The sequence below is a fragment of the Vitis riparia genome, chromosome 13 (assembly GCF_004353265.1).
Source record: "Vitis riparia cultivar Riparia Gloire de Montpellier isolate 1030 chromosome 13, EGFV_Vit.rip_1.0, whole genome shotgun sequence".
In the NCBI taxonomy this organism is placed as follows: domain Eukaryota; kingdom Viridiplantae; phylum Streptophyta; class Magnoliopsida; order Vitales; family Vitaceae; genus Vitis; species Vitis riparia.
The window spans coordinates 10,462,610-10,474,264 of NC_048443.1; positions in this window are offsets into that span (position 1 = coordinate 10,462,610).

Genomic DNA, 11,655 nt, shown 5'->3' on the forward strand with positions numbered 1-11,655 from the left:
ATTCTGGTAGTAATTATTATTATCCTTAACATATTTCAACACATATTGTTAATCTTTGGATATCAATTAACAATAAAAATAAGATTTTTAATCAGGGTGAAAACCTATTTGAATATCCTGTAGGGAATTAAACCGGATTCCCAACCCGTGAGAAACAAAAATTAGAGAAAACAAACGCCAAAGAAAAACAATCACACGCACAAGACAATATTTACGTGGTTCGGCAATTTGCCTACGTCCACGGAGTTGTAGGGATATCACTATTATCAGGGAAGAATACAGAGTACAACATGGCGGCTACAATATTCTCTCTATATATATAACACGGCAACCCCACCACACTAAAAAAACCCTAATTCCAAAAGGTGGTTCCACAATGGGCTAAACGGGCCCAACAGGCCTCAATAAATCTCCCATTAAAAAGCCATGCAATATTATTCGGGTCGGGTCGTCAAACCGGATCAAACAAAACTAGGCTCCACAAAGCCCAACAAATCTCCCACTTGGAGACTAGTCCAATCACCAACATCAAACCGCTATCCTCCAAGAAACAATCCCTCATCCCTACAACTCATCCTCCTGTCCTCAAGCTAGAAGACCAATTGAAGCTGCGCACAGCTTCAACTTCTCAATAGTGACACCCTTAGTCAACATGTCTGCAGGGTTCTTAGATCCACAAATCTTCTCAAGTATTACCAGTTTATCCTCAACAAGATAACGGATAAAGTGGTATTTTGTTTGTATATGTTTCGACTTTGAATGAAAAGCCGAATTTTTGGCAAGAAAAATTGCACTCTGACTGTCACTGTGTAGAATGCCCATCTCCTGCTTCTTACCCAATTCATCTAAGAAACCATGTAGCCAAATCATCTCCTTTCCAGCTTCAGTTGCTGCAACATACTCAGCTTCTGTAGTAGACAAAGTAACAATCTTCTGTAGATTTGAAACCCATGATATAGCTGTACCACCTAGAGTAAAAACAAACCCAGTAGTACTCTTTCTACTATCAATATCACCAGCAAAATCAGCATCTACATAACCCTGCAATTTCAAACTTGCACCTGTGAAGCAAAGACATGTATCTAATGAACCCTTCAGATATCTTAGAATCCACTTGACTGCCTCCCAATGCTGCTTTCCAGGCCTACTCATGAATCTGCTCACAACTCCCACTGCATGTGCAATGTCTGGCCTTGTACACACCATAGCATACATCAAGCTACCAATAGCTGAGGCATAGGGCACCTTGCTCATATGGTCCCTTTCTTCTTCTGTCTTCGGTGACTGTTCTTTGCTTAGTTTGAAATGGCTCCCCAAGGGTGTGCTCACTGGTTTAGCTTCATTCATGTTGAACCTGCTGAGAACTTTCTTCACATACTCTGATTGTGAAAGCTTCAATGTACCATTAGCCTTATCTCTAATGATTCTCATACCAAGGATTTGCTTTGCAGCTCCCAAATCCTTCATTGCAAATTGTTTGGACAATTGCTTCTTCAGATTATTAATCTTCTCAATGTCAGACCCTGCAATAAGCATATCATCCACATACAACAGTAATATGATGTAAGAATTGTCAAAAGACTTAACATAGCAACAGTGATCAGCTTCACATCTCTTGAACCCAATTCTATGCATAAAACTGTCAAACTTCTTGTACCACTGTCTAGGAGCTTGTTTAAGGCCATACAAGCTTTTTCTCAGTTTGCAGACTAGATTCTCTTGTCCCTGAACAATGAACCCTTTGGCTGAATCATGTAAAGGTCTTCCTCCAAGTCACCATGAAGGAATGCTGTCTTCACATCTAACTGCTCAAGATGTAAGTTTTCTGCAGCCACCATTCCTAGTACAAGTCTGATTGTTGACATTTTCACAACTGGAGAAAATATCTCTGTGTAGTCAATGCCCTCCTTCTGCTGGAACCCTTTAACAACTAATCTGGCCTTGTAACGTTTACTACCATCATGCTCATTCTTTATTCTGTATACCCACTTGTTGTGCAAAGCCTTCTTTCCTACTGGCAATTCAGTCAATTCCCATGTCTGATTCCCAACAAGGAATCCATCTCATCCTTCATGGCTAACTCCCACTTGCTTGAATTCTCATCTTGCAAGGCTTCATCATAACACTCTGGCTCACCGCCATCAGTCAACAGGAGATAATTTAAAACAGGTGAATAACGCTGCGGAGGTCTAATGTTCCTGGAAGATCTGCGAACTTCAACTACAGGTGTACTCAGATCTACCTGTGAATTTACATTCTCCTTATCTTCTTCACCCCCTTCTGGACAGTACTTTCAGTCAATTCATCTAAGTTGACAAACTTAGATTTCTTTTGATCTATCTCTGTAACATCTGACACTACAGTTGACCTGTCCTTGTACATAACCTGTTCATTAAATATCACATTTCTACTTCTGATGATTTTCCTGTTTTGTTCATCCCAAAACCTATAGCCAAATTTCTCATCACCATAGCCAATGAAAAAACATATTTTTGACTTTGCATCAAGTTTGCTACGAGCATCAGAATCAATATGAACATAAGAAACACAACCAAAAACTTTTAAATGTGAAAACTTCACCTCTTTACCGCTCCAAACCTCCTCAGGAAGTCTGAACTCCATGGGAACTGATGGTCCTCGGTTTATCAGGTAAGCTGCAGTGCTAACAGCATCAGCCCAAAAAGTTTTTGGTAGTCCAGCATGCAACCTCATACTTCTAGCACGCTCATTGAGAGTTCTGTTCATGCGCTCAGCCACACCATTCTGCTGTGGTGTCCCAGGAATGGTCTTCTCCATCCTAATTCCCTGTGCAGCACAATACTCATTGAACCCTCCATCTATGTACTCTCCTCCATTATCTGACCTCAAACATTTTACTTTCAAACCTGTTTCTGTCTCAACCATGGCCTTCCACTTCTTAAAAGTTTCAAATACATCAGATTTATTTTTCAGAAAATAAACCCATACCTTTCTACTTGAGTCATCAATAAAAGTGATGTAGTACCTTGAACCTCCTAGGGATGCAACCGGAGAAGGCCCCCACAAATCAGTGTGTACTAGTTCCAATTTTTCAGCCTTCGGTGTCCTGCCAGTTTTCAAGAAGCTACCTTTTTTTGTTTTCCTAAGATGCAACTTTCACACATGTCAAAATCAATGGATTTCAATTCTGGTAGTTTTCCTTTTGACAACAACATCTTCATCCCTTTCTCACTCATGTGACCAAGTCTACGATGCCATAGGCTTGTATCAGTACTTGCATCAGCAACTGCAATTGTGTCTCTTGGACATGAGGTCATATACAAAGTACCAGTCTTCTTTCCACGAGCCAATACCCTAGCTCCCTTTGTAACCTTCCAAGTACCACCAACAAATAGTATTGCATGTCCTTCATCATCAAGTTGTCCAACAGAAATCAGATTCCTCCTCAGGTCAGGAATATGTCGAACCTTCTCCAGTAACCAAACAGACCCATTGGGCAACGATATCCGGACGTCTCCCAGACCCACAACATCCAAGGCTGAACCATCAGCCAAATACACCTTACCAAAATCACCTGCAACATAATTCTGTATGATTTCTCGGTGTGGAGTGGTATGAAACGAAGCTCCTGAATCCAAAACCCAATCATCAAGTGGACTGTCTACTGCAAGAAGTAATGCATCTGTACCTCTTCTGTTACAACATTAGCAGAATCATCTTCATTCTTCTTCTTAGGGCTTTTGCATTGCCTTTTAAAGTGACCTGTTTTCCCACAATTCCAGCATTGTACTTGTTGGCCTGATCTAGATTTGCTTCTGTTCCGATTAGAATTTCTGGAATTTGATCTACCCTGATTTGAATTTCTGTTATTACCTCTGCCTCTTGTCTCAAGGTTTAGGGCAGAACCAGATCCTGAGGTTTCACCTGCATCTCTTCGGCGAATCTCCTCAGCCAGAATTAAATCTCGTATATCATTGTACTTGAGCTTTTCCTTTCCCGTAGAATTGCTTACTGCCATCCTCATTGCCTCCCAACTGTTTGGCAAAGAAGCCAAGACGATCAGAGCACGAATCTCATCATCAAAATCAATTTCTACAGACGACAATTGATTTGTGATTGTATTAAATTCATTCAGATGTTGTGCTACTGATGCATTCTCTGTCATCTTCAAATTGAACAATTTCTTCATCAGATGCACCTTATTGTTTGCGGACGGCTTTTCATACATACCGGACAAAGCCTTCATCAAATCTGCTGTGGTCTTCTCCTTTACAACATTATGTGCAACAGACCTAGACAGAGTTAACCTAATAACTCCTAGAACCTGTCTGTCAAGAAGCGCCCATTCCTCAGCCTTCATACTCTCAGGTTTTGTCCCCAAAAGAGGCAGATGCAATTTCCTCCCATAGAGATAATCTTCAATCTGCATCCTCCAATACGCAAAGTCTGTGCCATCAAACTTTTCTATTCCAGACGCCTTTCCTGCTTCCTCTGCCATTGCTCCCACTCAAACCTAACCCTAGGCTCTGATACCAGTTGTAGGGAATTAAACCGGATTCCCAACCCGTGAAAAACAAAAATTAGAGAAAACAAACGCCAAAGAAAAACAATCACACGCACAAGACAGTATTTACGTGGTTCGGCAATTTGCCTACGTCCACAGAGTTGCAGGGATATCACTATTATCAGGGAAGAATACAGAGTACAACTGGCGGCTACAATATTCTCTCTATATATATAACACGCAACCCCACCACACTAAAAAACCCTAATTCAAAAGGTGGTTCCACAATGGGCTAAACGGCCCAACAGGCCTAATAAATCTCCCATTAAAAAAAACCATGCAATATTATTCGGATCGGGTCGTCAAATCGGATCAAACAAAACTAGGCTCCACAAAGCCCAACATATCCATTTAATCAGGGTGATATTGTAAATTCCTCATTTAACATTGGAGAAACTATTTCGGATTCTAAGGCAGTTAGAAAAATATTAAGATCTTTTCTAGAGAGATTTAGACCCAAAGTAATTGCCATAGAGGAGAGCAAGGACATTGATTCCATGAGAGTTGATGAACTTGTAGGCTCCATTTAAACATATGAAATGACCCTACCTAATTCTCTTAAGCCTAAAGACTCTGGCTTTAAGGCTTCTGAGAATGAGGAAAAAGACATTGAAATGCCATATGATATAACTTATGATGAATTGGCACATAAGGCTAAAAGCATTAAATTGATATTAAAATGATTTGTCAAAAAGCAGGGACCGCTCAGGCAGTTAATCCTACCATGATAGTTCTACCGAGTGTAGAAACATATTTTGAATGAATTTCGCTCAAACTCTAATTTGGAAACTTAAGATACTAGGAATCTTTGGCTTTTGCTTATATGTACTTCTCTTGTAACCGTTTGAGGGTTAGAGATTTGGGCTAAGAGATCAAAGATTAAAAGGATCATAGAGATCTTGGAGATTGTTGAGAAACCTCTTATTCTTTAGAGAGACTCCTTGTGAGAAAAGCCTTATTGCCACATCATTACCATTCTCTCATTGAAGGATTTGATTATTTGAATTGTTAGTTGAAGACTATAATCCCTTTAGAGATACTAAAGGATATACTAGGGAGCAACAAGTAGTTGTTGTGTCGCGGACATGGATCAAGTTGTAGGTACTAGAGAGTAAGTCGTTAGGGTAAAGCAGCCAGGTAAATCTGTGTGACTTGATTTCAAATAGCGGATTTCGATTGATAGGTCTTAGACCTCGTGGTTTTTTTATCTCCATAGTTTGTGGGAGCTTTCCACGTAAAAAATCTTGTGCCTCGTTGCATATCTATTTGATATTACATTTGAATTGCCTAGAATAGGTTACCTTGTTTTAACCTAATATCTTGTAGGGTTATTTTAGAAGGTTTATATTTATTCTTGCTTATATTCCAATTGAAGATATTGAATGTATTGGATTGATTGGTTAATTGGTTATTGAGTGTGTTGAATTGGTTATCTTATGTTGATTATACCTATAACCAATTATTGATTTGTTGGGATTATTATTAAGTTTGTTAGGTTGGTCATTCTGATAGTGATTATTATTATCCCTAACATATTTCAACATATATTGTTAATATTTGGACATCAATTAACAATAAAAATTAGATTTTCAATAAGGATGAAAACCTATTTGAATATCCAGGTTATTCCTATAATATCTTTGTGGACCTGCATTTTTCACGTGCGTCCTCATTCGATCGGCGATACTCTCTTTTATTTTTCGTGAAAAATTATTATTTTTGGAAAAAATTGGAGTCGCCACTTATTTTATTTATTTTTAATAGGAAAAATAAAATAAGAAATAAAACCCTAAAGAAGTGACTCCATAGTTTTGGAAAAACGTGTCTTTGAAACCCCAAGTCTAGGTTCGGGGATTGGGTTACCTATTGGGAAGGTACCTCTAAGAGGTAGCACTCCTCTAAGCCCTAAAGAGGTCTCTATTGACTAAATTGAGGGGATAGTGGCAATTAATTGGTTGATTAAGGGTACCTAGGTAGGCTAGGTGATTTCAAAAAATAACAAGCCTAATAAGAAAACCAATCACAATCATGAAGAAGATTTAGGGTGCGTACTTGGACTACTTCTCAAGTGCTATCACAAGACATCAAAGTTAGTTCAAATAGTACATCATTCAGAATGCATTTTATTTAGAAATAATCAAACAATGAAACATATATAAAGATACACAAGCACTATCAAATATAGGTGCAGTTTCACAGTGATAAGCATATTTACAGAATTTAGAAGGCGGGTGATAGAGGGCATACCTAGATAGCATAGATAACTCGTAACATGCTTCCGCGAGACATGAGGGGTTAAATAATAAATAATAAAATACAGCATTCCTAGCATGCTTGTTATTTAATTACCATAGCAAAAATGATCAAAGTGTATGAAATCCTCAATTATCACTTATATCGGGTATATAATTCCTAAAAAAATAGATAAACATGATTTCAATAAGTAGCAAAGGTGGTAGCAAAAGTAAGTTTTAAAAAGATTTTCTTATGTAGGGTTTCACCAATTCCCCAATTGATATACACTAATCTAGCCTTGAATTATCCCATTTATTTAGGATCACAAGCTTGGATTCGTATTCTACTTAAAACTGGAATTTTTATTGAAAACTAGGGCAGATGCAAACCGATGAAAACATGGTTGCATATTATTTAAGAAAATGAGATTTTGATTCTAAGGACTCTAAATGAATTATTCTTAAAATAGAAATTTTAAAGGGGTCTTTTGAGAAAAGTATTTTATTTGAAAATAAAAGAAATTAATTTGAAAAAAAAACAACAAAATGTATGAGACAAAATACTGGGCAAAATAAAAGAAAACAAAATCGCCAAGTAAAATTTTTTTACAACTGAGCAAACTAAAGTTGTGAGACGAGGACCAATCATCATTATTTTCCAATGACCTTTGAAAATTAAATTAAAGATAGAATCATTATAGCAACTAACCAGAGATTTTTAGATCAAGCAAACTAACATTTTAACAAATCTAACTTTCAATTTATCATCAAGAGTTACAAGCTAACATTTAAGAAGTTTAATTTTCAATCTAGCACTAAGAGCTATGGGAAACAAGTTTCTAAAAAAAAAGTTTCTATCTTTTATACTATCATTAAGAATCATAAAATAAATTTAGAAAAGTTTTGACTTTTAATCTATCATAAAAAATTACAAACTAATATTTCAAAAAATCTAACTCTCAATTTATTACCAAGAATTAGTGACTAATTTTTGAGAAACATATCAATTAAGAGTAACAATTATTAGAGACCACCAAAATAATAAACCATTCAAACTCAGATTAAATAAGCTAACGAGATACTCACCCAGAATTAATGACTTTCAAGAAACGAATAAATTAAAAGTAACAATCAAGGATTAACATGTGATTAATTAAACCCACAAACACATCCAGACTAATTAAACTGACCAAATCAAATCAAGGCAAACAATAATTTTCAATCATAAAATTAATTTTATTAATGAACTAATATTATGAAAAATACCTAAACTGAATAGATGAGTGAAGCTAAATCAAAGTAAACTAAAGACAGGCACCTTCAAATATATAATTGATTTTATTAATAACTTAAAATTATAAAAACACCTAAAATAATTAAAATGAATCAAATTAAATGAAAGCAAACTAAAAACAAAATTTGAATTCACGGAATCAACTTTCTAAATAAATTTACATTATTAAAATGAAATCTAAGATCAAAATGAATTAAACACTAATTAAGGCAAATCTAAAAAATCAAATATTTAACGCATAAGATCAATTGTTTTAACAAATTATAATTTTACTTAAACCTAAAATTAAACTGAAAACTATACAAAAAAAATTTTAAAACTAAATTTCTAACCCATAAAATCTATTTCATTAACAAATGGATAAATAGATAACACATAAATAAATAGGTATGATTAAAATGAAATATGAACTCATGGGATCAATTTTTTTCTTTTTTTAAATAAACTTACATTACTAAAATGAAATCTAAACTTAAAAATGTTTTTGAACACTAATTAAGGCAAATCTAAAAATCAATTATTTAACACAAAGATCTATTATTTTAACGAACTAAAGTTTCACTTAAACCTAAAATTAAATTGAAAACTATCCAAAACAAATTTTAAAACTATGTATCTAACCTATAAAATAAATCTTGTTAATAAATGGAGAAATAGATAGAATATAAATAAATATATCTCAAATTTAATAATGACTTATTAAGGCATAACAGTAAATTCATAAAGAGCCTTTATCATATTGTATTGACTAAATAAAGATATAAGGAAAGAATAGCTTACCCAACCGGATTGGTGTGCAGGCAGTAGGCTTCCCAAAGTGGCAGCTGTGTTTGGTGTTGAAGGTGCTTCCCGTGGAGATCAAAGAAGCAAGTCGACTATGATGCTATCGAAATAATCCAAATGTGTGCCACTGATGTAGTGAAGAGCAAGCAAATGAACACCAGCTATTATGCTTGGTGCTAGCCGAATGTGATGCTATTGGAGCAAATCTGGATTTGTGTAGCTGGTTCTTCTCTTGTCTTTCAATGGTGCAGCTGTTCAGGAAATTCCCTCAAGGGTGTGGTTGCTGATTCGTTCCCAATTGGTGTCTTAGCTGATTCATGTCCAGCTGGTGCTCCTTGATTGAGGAAGTGATCAACAAAATTTATAACCTATATCACCATGCATTAGGATAGCTTTAGCTAATATAGCATAGTGGCTCTAGGATCGTTCACTGGGAAGGGTTTTCAACTCACAACTGATACCAATTTAGAGTTAAATTGGTGCTTTTTCATTTCAAGGTTAGCTTAAGAAATAAAACACAAACTTTGTTTAAATGAGGTTTTGTTTAAAGCTAACTAAAAAGAAAGTAATGGAAATTACTTATGAAGAAAAACATTCCTTGGAGGTTTAGGTTCACAGGGGAGGTTTCTTATGCAAAAACAGAGCTCCGGTCATTTGGTTCATTTTCTCGCATTAGAGAATTAACATATAGTCGATTCTGTAACCGGTGTTATACAGATGTATCCTTTAAATGGATTTCAGCTCTAATTCCCTCTCACTAATGCAACTTGCAATGGCTCGTGCCTCTCACCTAGCATTTGCCATTCAAGGTGATCTTTAACTTTGGACTTCCCTTCTCAAACTCGCAAGAGATAACTAATGGATGTCTCCTTGGAGTCCAAAAGCTTACCAAGTGTTGGCAATTCTAGAAAATCCTACCTTCAAGTCACTTCCCAAAAGCTCGCAAGAGGTAAACTAGTGCATCTCCATGGACGGAGATCACTTGCTTTACCAAGTGTTGGCTCAAGTGAATTGAAGGTGTTTTAAGTTAACTAAAAACATAGAAATCATTAAAGGATCACACTTTCTCTTCTTTAATGGTTGAAACCACAAAGCTACTAATTCTTGCACTTGGAACCTTTCCCGGCAACCTTAGCTCCAAGGAACTAAAAGTCTAGCCATTCATTCTCTGAGGAAAGAGCTTGTTTGGCTAGTAAGAAAAAGAATGAGAAAACAAATATATGCAGGAAAAACAGAGCAAGTGCTCTATAAAATATATTTCTTGCAAAATTGTACAAAGGATGCGTCCGTGAACAAGCTCCCAGAAAATATCTCTTATTGTAAAGAAAATTACAACTATATATATCAGGTTATTCACCCTTTGTTGTTACTTAAAGACTAAGGAATCCTATGATAGGTGGGTTACAAGGAGAGTTTGGGGATTTAGACAACAAATATCTAAAGCAAAATATCTCAAGATGTCGGTCGAAAATATCAGGAAGTTTCAGGAGAACACCGCGGTACTGTATACTGAGAGAAAAACTCTCCGGGTAAGCGCTATCAAAAGATCCGGATATGTCTATCCGGATAAGTTGAAACGTCCTCCTCTCCCATCCGGCTGTGAGATATCCGGATGTGAAATATCCCGTGCCAGGCTATCCGGATCAACTCCATCCGGATTCCCCCGGAGGTCATGTTGCGCACTCCCCTATCCGGACTCCCTCAGGGGGAAACACACGGCACTCGTGAATATCACACTCGGACGATAGCATATCCTATCTGGATGTGTTGTCCGGATCATTGACTTTCGCCGCCATCTGATTGTGTGTCCGGACGTCCTGTCCGGACATCTTTTACTCCTTGCATTCCGGATTTGCTTATGGAAAAGGACATCAAAGCTTCGGTTCTTCATGTTTCTGAGCTTTCCATTGCTTTGCCATGGATTCCTAAGAACTCTCCTCAATCACGGATTTGCTTTGGTGATAAAAAAGCTATCAAAACACCAAAACTTAACACAATTTGATTAGAATTGATTGCAAGCATCCTTAATATGTTAATTGGGTTAAAAGGTGATAACTACTACTCAAAAGTGTTTATAAGAGTTAATTACAATCTATGAAATAGCACTTTTTGAGTAGTAATCACTCCCCCCAACCGACATATTGCTAGTCCCTTAGCAATGGAGGAGAGAAAAATAAAAACAAATAGTACTATAATTTACAACATCATGTTAATCAAAAAACAAATTTCAAGTGGCATGATGATCTAGCTCTCACATGGAACATTAAAGAAATAAAACTTAAACTTCAACAAGAGTTATCAAATAACTTGTCTAATCACAATTCTTAAAGAGAAGGCATTATGCAAATTTAAGCTTTAAAAGAGTTTCCACTCCCAAATGGTCAAACCTTACTCTTCCACAAAAATCTATGTGTTATTTATTAGTTTCTGAATATAGTATGTTAAGCTAATCTCTCCCCCAAACCTAGTTCTTTTTCAAAGCTTAGCAAACTAATCAACCTCCAATAGGCTAAGAACGCACCTCTTGTTTCACAATTTTTTTTTTATTGTAGGAGTACAAGGCTTAAAGGTATTCTTTTCTAAATTGTCCATGTAACGGGGGTCCATCGATGACTCCCAACCAATTAAGGTTTAGGGCATCAAGCTTTAAGGATTTTTCAACCATTAACTCCTCAGATTTTACCCCGGACTTTTGAGAATGAATTTTTTATACCCAAACACCTACAGTATGTTAAACTCCACCTATCCACCCTTGTAACGAGCATTGAGGTCGGTGACTCCCAACCAATTAAGGCTTAGGG